Below are 14,188 nucleotides of genomic sequence, written 5' to 3' on the forward strand. Positions count from 1 at the left end.
AGAAATAGAAAATAGTATGCTGAAAAACAATCAAACAAAACATCTTGAATTTAGTATTTTTATAAAATCTACATCTTTAGATAGAGTTTACCGGTATTTTCTCCTATCTTAAAAAAAAAAAAAAAAATCTTAGGACAACGCAATTTGAGAGTTATTATTGCATATCTATGTTAATTTTTTTTATTCTGATTTTACCCCAGGTGTGAAACCTCAGTTTATAAGAAATCTGGTGAGTTAAGCTGCTGGTAAGCTAAAGCCAGTTCATAAATGCACTAGTCATTTTTCTTAAAAAGAACATTTAAGTTATTTTGACTGTATTAATGATCTAGTCTTTCTAAGAAAACTTTGAATGAAAAAAATTCAGAATCATTAAAAGTACTAATTTTACTGTTTTGGGAATGCTCCAACTTGCCTTCCGACTATAATAAACAACTACATATGGTGAGCTTTGCTGTTAGATTATCAGCACCGTATCTTGCAGCAGGTATCAAAAGAGCACTGAATCTAACTGTTTTGCTTTATTCTAGAATTTCAGAATTTGAAGCATATCAGTAGTCCTTCAGTTCCATGATGAAGGAAAGTTAAATATAAAGAAAGGCTTATTGGCCCAGTAGGAAAGTGATCAATATTTTGGAGAAGATGTATATAAAATTATCAAAAAGCAAAATACCAGTATGGTTCTAAGACCATGAAGAGGCAAAATCTGTATGGCAAATTTTTCTATAAATCTACTCAAATGCATGAAAACTGTGGTGTATGTTTCTTCCTTCTGAGCTTTCAATTTCGGGAATGATTTGTTTCTGATGAAGAACATTCTTCAAAGGGAGGAGGACTGAACATCTGTCTAACTTGAGTAGGGTTAATGGATTCAAAGGAGAGAAAATAAAAGTGCTAAACAACTGAAATAAGCAAGCAATTACTTTCAAGAATACAAGATCAGCTTAGTCTTTTTTTTTTTTTTGAGAAATAAGCAAACATTCCTTCTTTTTATTACAGCTTCCCCTTTTTCAAATTTTAAATTTATATTTTTATTGAGGTATAATTTACATTCAATGAAATGCATAGACCCAAGCTGAACAGTCCAATCATTTTGACCAGTGCACACTTCTGTGTAACCCTTGTCCCTGTCAAGACACAGGACATTTCCATTGCATTAGAAAGGTTTCTCATGACTGTTTCCAGTGAACCCCTCCCATTTCTAGTGACTTTGCTTGTTATATCTCTGTAATTCTAAACGGCCAAGATAATAACTTGCATTATTGTTTATAGCAGGTAGACAAATTCAGGAAATTCATCGAAACTTTCTGAAAGTAACCTGTAAACTACACTTCAATCTTTATGTCTTAAACATATTTCCCAGAATCCATTTATTCTAAAGATATTAGGATCTTTTTCATAATGGATAATTGTTTTCCTATTCAGCTAAGTGCAATATCTGGATGGAAAATATACAATACGTTTTCATAGGAGAGATACACACTGTACATGCTTATTAAATAAATATGCTGTCTACTTATGTAAAAAGATATCTTATCCAACCTTACACAGAATCTCACTCTGTAGATAGATGATATGTTAAATGATGTGTTTCTATGCCACTGATGGCTTGATTAAAAATTTTTTAATTATTATTAATTTGGCTTGTGGTTAACCCTTCTTTGTCTTGGTACTATTTTCTCAAGGACATTTTCAGGAACTTTCTAGCAGAAAGAGTAGACAAAAGTATCCTATAGTTAAAGACTGGCCACCACTTTGAGATGTGTTTTCTCCTTAGGAAAAACTCCTTAATGATTAGATGGAAGGAGTGGATTTTTTTAAAAAATGTTTTCTTAACCATGACTCATGAACAGTAATTTTTCAGATCTTGAAAAATTCATGAGCTATAGATCTAGATTCTAAAATATTCAATCCTATTTCTTTCTCCAACTTTCATCCCATGATACATGTCTTATCAGTATGTAATTTTAATTCTCAGGTGAAAAAAATGTGTATTGGTCAGTAAAAACCCCTCACCTCAACAGGAAGACAATTGAAGGAGCATTTGTCGCCAAGTGACTCCCTAGAAACACCATCTCCAAAGTGAATAAGCCTCACTGAACTATAAGCCATTCTAGCAATTATAGCTACTTGTTCACTATTGTGCTTCAATAGGAAACTCTGGTGGTGTAGTGGTTAAGTACTATGGCTGCTAACCAAAAGGCCCGCAGTTTGAATACAACAGGCACTCCTTGGAAACTATATGCGGCAGTTCTACTCTGTCCTATAGGGTCTCTCTGAGTCAGAATCTCCTGGAAGCCAATGGGGTTTTTTTGGCTGGTGTTTCAAGAATCTAATTCAATGCCTGGTAAAGAGAAGGCCTTCAATACATGTTGAATAAATAAACAAATATTCTGGGGCAGGAACTGGTTCTCATCCAACTTTGTGCTCCTATCACCTAGCACGATGCCTAATACATAAAAGCTACTCGAGACTTATCATTGACTTGAAGTGGCCACACTAAAATGGTAATGGGCTAAAGGGACAAGACAAATAGATCTGAGGTCATATTTAAAGCTTTGGCTCAAGATGGTCTAAGATCATTTAGTTCAATTATCTGAGTCTTTTGCAAACCACTAAAGGGAGTCAAGATATAGTACGACACATGTTGGAATCGGCTTATTCCTGGCCAGGAAACAACTTTGTTTAATGAGGGGAAGCTTCCCAGGAGTGAGAAACCCCAGCCTTCAGGTAAAAAAGGATAGACTGTTCACAGGAAACAAACTGTGCCATGTCTTATGCACCTATGTTTATTTGTCCATGTGGAAAACATTATGTACTTTAATAAGTTATTTAATATTTGTAATAATAACAGCAAAATGACCTATTATGCCACTCAGAATTTGTATTTACATCCATCAGTATGACAAAGGTATATAATAAACCAAAAAACAAAACAAAACAACAAAAAAATCTGTTGCTGTTGAGTCGAATCTGACTCATAGCAACCCTAACCCTATAGGACAAAGTAGAACTGTGCCATAGAGTTTCCAAGGAGCACCTGGTGGATTTGAACTGCTGACCTTTTGGTTAGCAGCTGTAGTGCTTAACCACTATGCAATCAGGGTTTCCAGATGTATAATAGCGATGATAAATAATTATTAAATGCTTAATCTTAATATAGACCAGGCTCTGTCCCAAGTTCATTACCTAAATAAACATCAAATCCTTATTTAAAAAAACTCAAAGTTATTTACAGTATCACCCATTTTGTAGATGAGGAAATTGACGTTATACATTTTACACAAGATCATGCTACAAGTGAATTTTGGAGCCAGAATCCTACCTCAGGATACATAGCTTCAGAATCCATCTTCTTAATGACTAGGACCACTTGAATACCTTGAGTACCTCCCATGCTCATAACATTATGGAGGCACCAATGGTGAAGCAGGAGGAACTAGTACTTTTTTTTCTCTTACTTTTTTTTTTTTGAACATTGAGGTTCCTATTTGATTTTCACAGTAATCCCTGATTTTATGGAAGAAGAAAAGACAAAGTTCAAGGAGGTGAAGGATCTTACATTTAAATGCAAAAGCTGTGTTCTGAACTAGGGTATACCTCCAAAGTCTCCGCGATTTCCAATATTTTGAAGGCAGAAGTAATACAAGTCACAGTTCCTGACCCAGTGTGCTTATATTTTTTCTTGGACTTTGAGGCAGAGCATTTAAGTAGTAAAAATTCTTCAAAACCAAAGAGCTCACAATTTAATGTCCACTGGGTGCCAGGAACTGGAACTATTTTAGGGAAAGTGAGAAGTACTAAGAACTGGAGTAGACAGAAGAGTCTTCCTGAGGATTAGGATGTGTGACACAGCCTTGAAAGCATTGGGAGGACTCTGGTTGGGCAAAGCAAGAAGGAGGACATTTCAGTGTGGGGAAATCAACTGGAGCGCAGAGTGGTGAGTGCATAGCATATAGCTGGGAAATGGTGAGCCAGCCAGTCGGCTTGGAGAAGACAGTTCGCTTGAAGGGCAGTGGGAGATAAACCAGTTCCTACATCTTGGGACTGTGTTTGATGTCTCAATACTGAATAGTATGTAAATACTACTATATTTCTCTCTGGAAAAAAACAGGCATAAAATAAAGAATATTGTTCATGGGATAAGGCAAGAACAGCTTGCTTTTATGGAGTTTAATTTGGCACACACAAAAGGGTTGTTTTCATTATTGTTTTGATGATGATGTTGTAATTTTAAATTTAGGAATGGTGAAAAGTGGCTAACAATTACTGAATGTATAATATCTTCTGGGCATTGTTCCAAGAACTTCACATTTGTTAGCTCATTTAATTCAACCAATAACCCTAGAAGGAGGTATTACAATTATCTCAATTTTACAGAGACAGAAACCAAGGTACAGAGACAATAATGAATTTCAAAATATTATATTTTTCCTGAGCCTCAGTTTTTCTGGGAGGATCAGGGAAAGCATGGAGAAGGATGACAGGTACCTAAATATGGTGTTCTCCACAAACTAACAGAACCAGGAATCACACTAGCAGTATCTGGGGAGCTGTTCTGAGATCATCCAATGCAACTCCTACATTTCATCGATAGAGCCTGAACTCCTATAGAATCAACTGTTAAATGACAAAGAGGAAGGAAAAATTAGATCTGCTGTGTACTAATACTGTGATTTTACCAGACGGTTACTTGGACAGGAAGCATGTTGTTATTAGACACCGTCGAGTCAGGTTTGACTCATAGAGACCCTGAGTAGAACAGAACACGAGTTGCTCCCTCCTGTGCCATCGTCAACACAGCAGGTAGGATTGAGTCCATTGTAGTGGCTGTTGTGTCAATTCATCTTGTTGAGTGTCTTCCTCTTTTCGTTGACCCTCTACTTTACCAAGCATGATGTCCTTGCCCAGGAATTTGTCCCTTCTGATCACATGTCCAAAGTAAGGGAGACAAAGTCTCACCATCCTAGCTTCTAAGAAGCATTCTAGCTGTACTTCTTCCAATAGCTTCTTCTATTTAAGATAATATGAAGAGAATAAATTCTGTAATGGAATCCTGCAGCTTGTGTGTGTAGATTCTGTAAAAAGTTAAGGGAGAAAAATGGTTGAGCAAAGCAGGCTGCATGATTTGTTTTATGTTGTGCTGGAGGGACCTTTTTTTATATCAGAAAAGTGGTGTTTCCATCTGGGCAAATATATTTGATTGGTAAGATGTAATTCAAATGAGTTTTCTAAAAATCCACCTTTTTTTTTAAAGTTTAGGTAACTAGGAAAAAAAAGTATTTTGTAATAAATTTATGTTGATTATCATATCATCTCTTCATGACCAGAGTAACATGACAACAACATTGAAAATTACATCATGCTTTATGATTTTTCTCAGTCCTTATTATCCATCTATCATCTTACATTGCAAGACTTTTGGTGATATGGACTCAGTCAAAATATTCACATTTATTTAGGAAATCAGAACAGTATAAGAAGACCATATCAATTTTTCAACTAAAAAGAACTTGACAATGTTAACGTTATTGATTCTTAATGCACTTTTACTTAGGATAAATAATTATCAGTGTGAACTCCTGGTCTTAGTTTCCGATAAGGATCTTAGTTGGGTTCCAGATCCATGTAGTCACAATTCTTAAATATTGTAGACTGCATTTAAAAGAGAAATAGGCAGTCATATTTATAAAGGTACTTTCAAATTAATTTAACATATATTCATTGATAACAAAATATATTTATAAAATATTTCCGTTTTCTGAATATAAATACAAGTGTATGATAAAACATTTGCATATTAAAGAAGAGCATAAATTGAAAAATTAAATTCAACATAGTCTAACTATCAAGGAATAGCCATTGTTAACAATTTGTTTAAATATTTAATTTCACAGAAGAACAGAAACTGAAGAATTGCTAAACTTTGGATAAATGTTTCTTACAAAAAGAAGCACTGACTCTTGAATAATAACCCCCAAATCAAAAAAACTATTAAAATGCTTTTCACACACACGTATCTCAATGAATTTGCTTACAGAAGAACACATTCAACTTAATGTAAAAGGCAGAAGACAGCAATGTTGTTTAAAAATGTTTTAATTGCTTTAAAAAAATGTTGAACCAGGAATGAAGTTTAAAAACTCAAGTTGCATTTACTCTAAACCTACAAGAGAAATAAACTTAAAAAAAAAAAAAAAGCAGAGCTGTAGGTATACAAAAAGCAGAGCTACAAAAAACATCTGAAAAAAAAATGTTATGGAAAAAAAATCACCTTATAAATGCAAAAAGATTACAAGTGAATTCAGAAAAAAATCTATTCTTCTGTTTAATCCTGAGTTACCTGACAAATGGATGACTGGTTATTTTTAATATTGTATTATTTGCTCAAAATTGTAGTACATTTTTGTTTAATTCCAATTTTTTTTCCTTGGTTAATATCAGTTTAGCAAAAGCAATCGACTGATAACTGAAAGGTCGGCGATTCAAAACCACCAACAGCTCCTCAGGAGAAAGATGTGGCAGTTTGATTCTGCAGAGGTTTACAAACTTGGAAACCCCATGGGGTCACTATGAGTCAGAATTGACTCCATAGCGGTAGGTTTGGTTTGGTTTTATGGGACGAGCAGAGTCCCAAGTTGGTGAAAATGGTTAATGAATACACTATTATTCAAAAAGTTGGTAAAAGGTTGGTGGTTTGAGTCCACCTGGAGGCACCTGGGAAAAAAGACTTGGTGATCTACGTTCAAAAAGTCAGCCAATGAAAAGCTATGAAACACATTTCTACTATGACACACATGGGGGGAGTCCCATGAGTTGGAAACAACTCAGTGGCAACTGGTTTGTTTTTATATTTTGTTTTTTTCATGTGTCAAGCACAGTATAAATGCTCCCCCCACCCTCATTTTTGTGATCTCATTAGGAAAAGCTTAGTCAGGTAAGTAGTATGGTGACCTCCATTTTATACCACCAGAGACCTAATGAGAGTTGGGAGAAAGGAGATAAGCTGCATTGTCCAGATCTTTCTCCAAAAGTAGTTAGTCAGCCAATACCTCCAACTACCCCAGAGCAACATAATAGAGGACTAGAGAGAGTCCAGCTACTTACTTGGTACATACTTTCTCAACAGTTCTACAATAAATTGCTTAGATAAGATACTTTGAAAGTCTCCCCATTTCTAGAAGGTAACATAACATAGGGTTTTAGAGCACAAGCCACAACCTAGTCTAAAAAAAAGAGCCTGTTGCCATTGAGTCAATTCCAACTCATAACAACCCTATAGGACAGAGTAAAAGTAACCCATAGGGTTTCCAAGGAGTGGCTGGTCAATTCGAACTGCTGACCTTTTTGGTTAGTAGCCAAACGCTTAACCGCTGTGCCACCAGGGCCTCAAAGCTAGTCTACATAGTTTCAAAACCAATATTGGTTGCTTAATAGATTTGTGAGCTAGTAGCCATTACTTAACCACTCAAGGTTTCATTTTCCTCATCTGAAAATGGAAAAAGTAATACCTGTTTAGTGAGAGAAACTGAACACATAATAGTTCATACATGTAAAAATATAACAACGCCTGATTTTTTTATGAGTAAAATCTTAGTAATTGTTATTTTTTTGTTTTGTTTTGTTTTGTGTTTTTCCTAGAAGTTAACATCACAAGATTCTGATTTTGTATTAAGTTGCTGTCTTACAAATACCTAAATAGTTGGGCAGTTGCAATATTTTATATTCAAGTAATTCTTCTGGGATTGTTAAATTATCCCATACCCCATTTTTCTAGTAAATTATGAAAAATAATCTTGTGAGGTACACAAAGCAGTTTTCTATGAGGATCCCAGAGGTTAGAGGGCCCATCATTACTATGAAATTCATCTTGGTTCTCCCTAGAAAGTTCTGTTGTATGCCTGTTCTCACAGTGTACTTATTATTAGTGCCCGGTTTCACTCTCAAAAGTCTCCAGTTCAGAATACATTACATGGTCACCTACATAAAATTATTACTGATTATTTTGTTAATTTATTCTTGATCATAAAAATTTTGTTTCCTAAGCAAAACATTCAAATTGCACAAAATCTTGGATTGTGCCTAACCTATCACTGTATCCTCAGTTCTTAGAACAGTAGTGCCACTAAGTGTTCAAAATAACTTTTTTGAATGAATAACTGATTTCTATGAACCTCAAGATAGCGTGGGTCTAAGAAAATGCATTTGTGTCATTTCAATTAGATAATAGATTTCCTTTTCCTTATCAATAATTTGTCTCATTAACTTTGTCATTTCAGGTAACTTTCCAGAGCTATCTGTAATTTCATCAAACCATGGAAAATAGAAATAATATTACTGAATTTATTCCTCTGGGACTTTCTCAGAATAAGAAAGTCCGAATGCTCTGCTTTTTATTTTTCTTACTTTGTTACCTGGCTATATGGTTGGGAAATCTGGTTATTATGATTTCTATCACATGCAGCCAGCTAACTAACCAGCCCATCCATGTACTTCTTCCTTAGTCACCTTGCTCTCTCAGACCTTTTCTACACTTCCACTGTGACACCCAAACTAATGACTGACTTACTGACAGATGGGAAGATCATTTCTTATAAAAACTGCATGACACAACTTTTTACCACACACTTCTTCGGCGATATTGATGTTTTCATCCTCACAGGGATGGCCTATGACCGATACGTTGCCATCTGCAAACCACTGCACTATGCCATCATCATGAACAGGCAAAGATGTAACTCAATTCTCTTAGCGTCATGTGCTGGGGGGCTTCTACATTCCCTTGGTCTATTTCTTCTTACAATTTTCTTGCCTTTCTATGGCCCCAATGAAATAGATCACTACTTCTGTGATGTCTATCCTTTGCTGAAACTGGCCTGCACCAAAACAGACAAAATCGGTTTCTTAGTGATTGCCAATTCTGGCCTCATGGGAATGCTGGTCTTCGTGGTTTTGATGGCATGTATAATTTGAGGGCATACTCTGCAGAGAGCTGCCGCAAAGTACTTTCCACTTGCAGTTCTCACATCACTGTTGTGATTCTGTTTTTCATACCTGTCATCTTTATTTATATTAGACCCACAACAACTTTACCAGAAGATAAAGTGTTTATATTAGACCCACAACAACTTTACCAGAAGATAAAGTGTTTACACTTTTTTACACAATTATCGTCCCCATGCTCAACCCTCTTATCTATACACTTAGAAACACAGAGATGAAAAATGCCGTAAGTAAAGTGTGGTGTAATAAAATGTTTGTGGAAGGGAAGCAAATGATTTGAAGGGTACTTTGAGATGCAAATAAATATCATCTCATGACAACTCCAGACCATGTAAAAGCCGAGCCTTGAACTACAGCTTGTCATCAGTGGAGTTCTTCTTTCAGTTCCTTTCCTGACTTGCTTTCCTTCTTTTAATTCTTCGCTAGATTGTAAGCTCCATGAAGGTAGGGGTCATGTCATGTTTATTTCACTGCTCTTTTCCTGGTAACAAGCAAACTTTATACCATATACAAGGAACTCAATAAATATTTATTGAATTAATATACAAATATCTTATGGAATAGCTCTTGTTCTCATACACTATTGGAATCATCTCCATGTATTAGCAATCCATTTCAACATTAAACATTACCATATTGTTGATATTTATTCCTCTTCACTCATTTTTCTACTTTTATGTATATGTTGGCTTCATACAGCTGCAATAGTGGGCAAGAAAGGCTTCTATGTGGGTCCAATCAGCCAATGGCCAAATCACCCAGCCCAGACACTGAAGAATCAGGAAACGTAGTATTGGGTCAACGCTTTTGGAGTGATTTAGGTTTATTTACATATTCTTTTCCCAATATTACAACAGAATCTTCATATATGATAAGCTTGTTATCCATAAGGTCTCTTCTTACAAGAAAAATAGCCAATTTATGTATTAAAAAGGGTCACACACCCTCCAAATTAAAAAGGTCTAACTAGAAGTCTTTTTTTTTTTTTTTTTTGTCTAATAGTTCTTCCGGTGATGTTGAAAAAGTCAGGATGGCAAAACACACTGACAGAATATACCCCTTTATATAGTTAAAAATCTATTTTAAAGCCTTCTATCTCTAACCACTTTATCATGTTTCCATCACATTAATCTCTACAAAATTTTATAAGAAACAAAGATAATACAAAATATCGAATAGTCACAATAAAAGGAATTCAAACCTCACACCTCATAAGCCAATGAATCCCTGTTCTACAGGGTATCTCTATATAACCCTATATGACCTAGATATACGTACATATTTTATCAATATGTCTCCTAGTTAGTTTGGATGCTATTTTCAATGTAGATAAATATACGTTATAGTAAAGTCACATCATATATACTTAAGATGTGAATTGAATGTGGTTTAAGTTACCTAAGGTCACAAATATTCCCCAATTTGTCTGTCAGTTTGTGATACTGTGGGGGCTTGAGTGTTGCTGTGATGCTGGAAGCTATGCCACCAGTATTCAAATTCCAGCAGGTCACCCACCGTCAACAGTTTTCAGCTGAGCGTCCAAACTAAGACAGTCTAGGAAGAAGGATCTGGTGATTTACTTCTAAAGAATTAGCCAGTGAAAACCTTATGAATATGAGGGGGATATTGTCTGTCTGATATAGTGCTTGAAGATGAGCCCCTCAAGTTGAAAGGCATTCAAAAAACAGAATGCAGAAATTATTGAACAATGTTATTAGTATCACATGCAAGTACAATTTTGCTGACCATCATTTAAAAGCAGTTGCAGCAGTACATCAACAAGGAACTGCCAGAAATTAAAGGCGGATTCAGAAGAGGACTCAGAACAAGGGATATCATTGCTGTTGTCCAGTGGATCCTGGCTGAAAGCAGAGAATACAGAAAAGATATTTACCTATGTTTTATTGACTACACAAAGGCATTTGACTGCGTGGATCATAACAAATTATGGATAACATTTCAAAGAATGGGAATTTCTGAACACTTAATTGGGCTCATGAGGAAACTGTACACAGACCAAGAGGCAGCCCTTAGAAGAGAACAAAGGGCTACTGCGTGGTTTAAAGTCAGGAAGGGTGTGTGTCAGGGATGTATCCTTTCACCATACCTATTCAACCTGTATGCTGAGCAAATAATCCAAGGAGCTGGACTATATGAAGAAGAACATGACACCAGGATTGGAGGAAGACTCATTAACAAGCTGTGTTATGCAGATGACACAACCTTGCTTGCTGAAAGTGAAAAGGACTTGAAGCATTTACTGATGAAGATCAAGGACTACAGCCTTCGGTATGGTTTCCACCTCAACATAAAGAAAAAAAAAAATCCTCACACCAATAAGCAGCATTATGATGTACAGAAAAAAGATTGAAGTTGTTGAGGATTTTATTTTACTTGGATTTACAATCAACTCCCATGGAAGTAGCAGTCAAGAAATCAAACGACACATTGCATCAGGGAAATCTGCTGCAAAAGACCTCTTTAAAGTGTTAAAAAGCAAAGATGTCACTTTAAAGGCTAAGGTGCTCCTGATCCAAGCCTTGGTGTTTTCAGTCACCTAATATGCATTCCAAGGCTAGACAATGAATAAGGAAGACCAAAGAAGAATCTATGCCTTTGAATTATGGTGTTAAAAAAAAAAAAAAAGAATATTTAATACACCACGGACTGCCAAAAGAATGAACAAATCTGTCTTAGAAGAAGTACAGCCAGAAAGCTCCTTAGAAGCAAGAATGGTGAGACTTCGTCTCACTTACTTTGGACATTTTATCGGGAGCGATAGATACCTGGAGAAGGGCATCATGCTTGGTAAAATAGAGGGTGAGTGAAAAAGAGGAAGACCCTCAAAGAGATGGATTGACGCAGTGGCTGCAATAATGGGCTCAAGCGTAACAAAGATCACGAGGATGGTGCAGGACCAGGCAGCGTTTCCTCCTGTTGTACACAGGGCTGCTAGGAGTCGGGAGTGACTCGATGACAATTAATAACAACAATAACAAGGTCACAAAACTATTGAATGACAGAGATGTGATTCAACTATCCAGACTGCGAGACACTTAGTCTATTAGAGGTGTCTGACAGCTGAAACTCACAGAGGAAAGAGCAAAAAACGTCTCATATCTTGTATGTACTACAGCATTGGGTGGGATATTGGACAGGGCATAACTCCCCATACTAATTAAATCATTTCCCCTTTATGTCTTTTGCCCACTGTTTTTTCCCAATATGCATACTTATTTCTCACAAGTTCAATATGCCTAGAAAGTGACTCCATTGTCCTGCTTGATATGTCATGGATGCTGCTACTTTGACTATTTTGACATTCAATATATAAGATCAATAAGGAAAACACACTGGCTTTGCCACCAAAGGAAAGAAAACAAGCCCGTCAAAACACATGATATTTTTAAGTAAAATATTTTTATATAATTTATAGTAATTTTGTTGTTACTGAGAATATACACAGTAGAACATACACCAATTCAATAATTTCTTCACGTACAGTTCAGTGACACTGATTGCCTTCTTCAAGTTGTGCAACCATTCTCACTCTCCTTTTCTGAGTTGTTGCTCCTTCATTAACATAAACTCACTGCCCCCCAAGCTTCCTAGCTAATATTTCAAGTTGATGTTGTCATTTTCATCCCATATAGATAGATCTTAGAAGAGCACAATGCTCAAGACAATTAAATATAAAATTTTAAGTAAAATATTTTACACTTATTACCTAAATTCAAATTGAAAAAAAATCATAAAATAATATTTGACGAGATATAGAGACTACATTTGGTAACGTGGACCTGTGAGCTATACTTCCTCATACAGAAATGTAAGATGGGCATTTTGTCTGTTTTTTGTTGTTTTTTCTTTACTTGACTATTTAACTGCCTCTCTAGTTTTCAGTTTGATGTTAAAAATTATTTCATCATCCAAGTTTCAGTTCACTCATCAGTAAAATAAAGCAGATAATTAGGTCATTATTTCAAAACTAGAGTTTATGTGGCTTTTCTTTAAGAGGAAATGATTCTCACAAATCTTTTGCTGACTGAAATAAGTTACAATGTTACAAGATTACTTAAATGTGTGAATATAAGGATTTTATGCTTATATTTCTTATAGTATGAAAAAATATTTTTAAAGTATAAAGTAAATGCAAATAAAATGTTAAAATCTTTATTTAAATACTGTTTTACCAAAGTTAATAACAAAAATAATAAAACAATTTTAAAAGTTTCTTTTCAAAGCACAATACTTATTTTTTCACTACAGTTATTTTACAGAAACACTTCTAAGTTTTCTATATACTTATTATTTCTTACATAAATGATATTTTATAGTTTAGACCCTACATAAAGTTTTTTTTCTTCTTATTTAGCATTTTCAGTGAATATTAGAAAAGCATGGGCTGAGTGGAAAAAAATGGTTCTTAATTTCTGATACTCCTCTTTTGATGTGAAAAGCAGAAAAAATAACAGGCCGTATATCCGCAACCAAACCCTGTGCCCTTGAGTCGATTCTGACTCATTGTGACCCTACAGAACAAAGTAGAACTGCCACATAGAGTTTCCAAAGCTGTAATCTTTATAGAAGCGGAAGGCCACGTTTTTTTTTTTTTTTTTTTTCCCATGGAGTGCCTGGTGGGTTTGAACCACTAACAGTTTGGATAGCAGACAAGTACTTAACCACTATGCCAATAGTCCATACAGCCCTTCAAATGTGGGATGATAGATACCAATGGCGCTTATGTAAATTTGGAGATTCTTCGTGGAACCAAAGCACTCAGGAGATAGAAATGTGGGCTCTGATTATGGACAAAACCTAAAGAAAAAAGTACCAAATAAAAGTACAACAGTTGAACATGGATATAATGACTCAAAGTACCAGGGAATAATGTAAATAAGAAATACAGATCAATGAAGAAAGACCAAGGTCGTTTAAAGTAAATTATAATATTAATGAACTGATATCAGTGCCTATGCTCATGTTTCTTATGGTCAGTTCTTGCTTTAATAAACTCAAAATGTAGCAAACTCATTTGGATAGGGTGTGGAATGAGGAGTAGATGTGCCTTTCAGATCATTTGCCTTCCAACCAAAAATGGATTCTGGCACCAACTTTCCTCATCACAATCTTCATCTCCATGTTTCTCAAAGTGTAGATCAGAGGGTTGAACATGGGGCCAATGATG

The 14,188-nt window shown here is 35.3% G+C and overlaps 1 pseudogene; it reads left to right on the top strand.

The window, feature by feature from the left end:
- The first annotated feature begins 8,472 nt into the window (after nucleotides 1-8,472).
- On the top strand, nucleotides 8,473-9,928 carry LOC135230103 (olfactory receptor 4P4-like; annotated as a pseudogene).
- Nucleotides 9,929-14,188: the final 4,260 nt, after the last annotated feature.

Source organism: Loxodonta africana, unplaced genomic scaffold, assembly GCF_030014295.1.
Source record: "Loxodonta africana isolate mLoxAfr1 unplaced genomic scaffold, mLoxAfr1.hap2 scaffold_757, whole genome shotgun sequence".
Taxonomy (NCBI): Eukaryota; Metazoa; Chordata; class Mammalia; order Proboscidea; family Elephantidae; genus Loxodonta; species Loxodonta africana.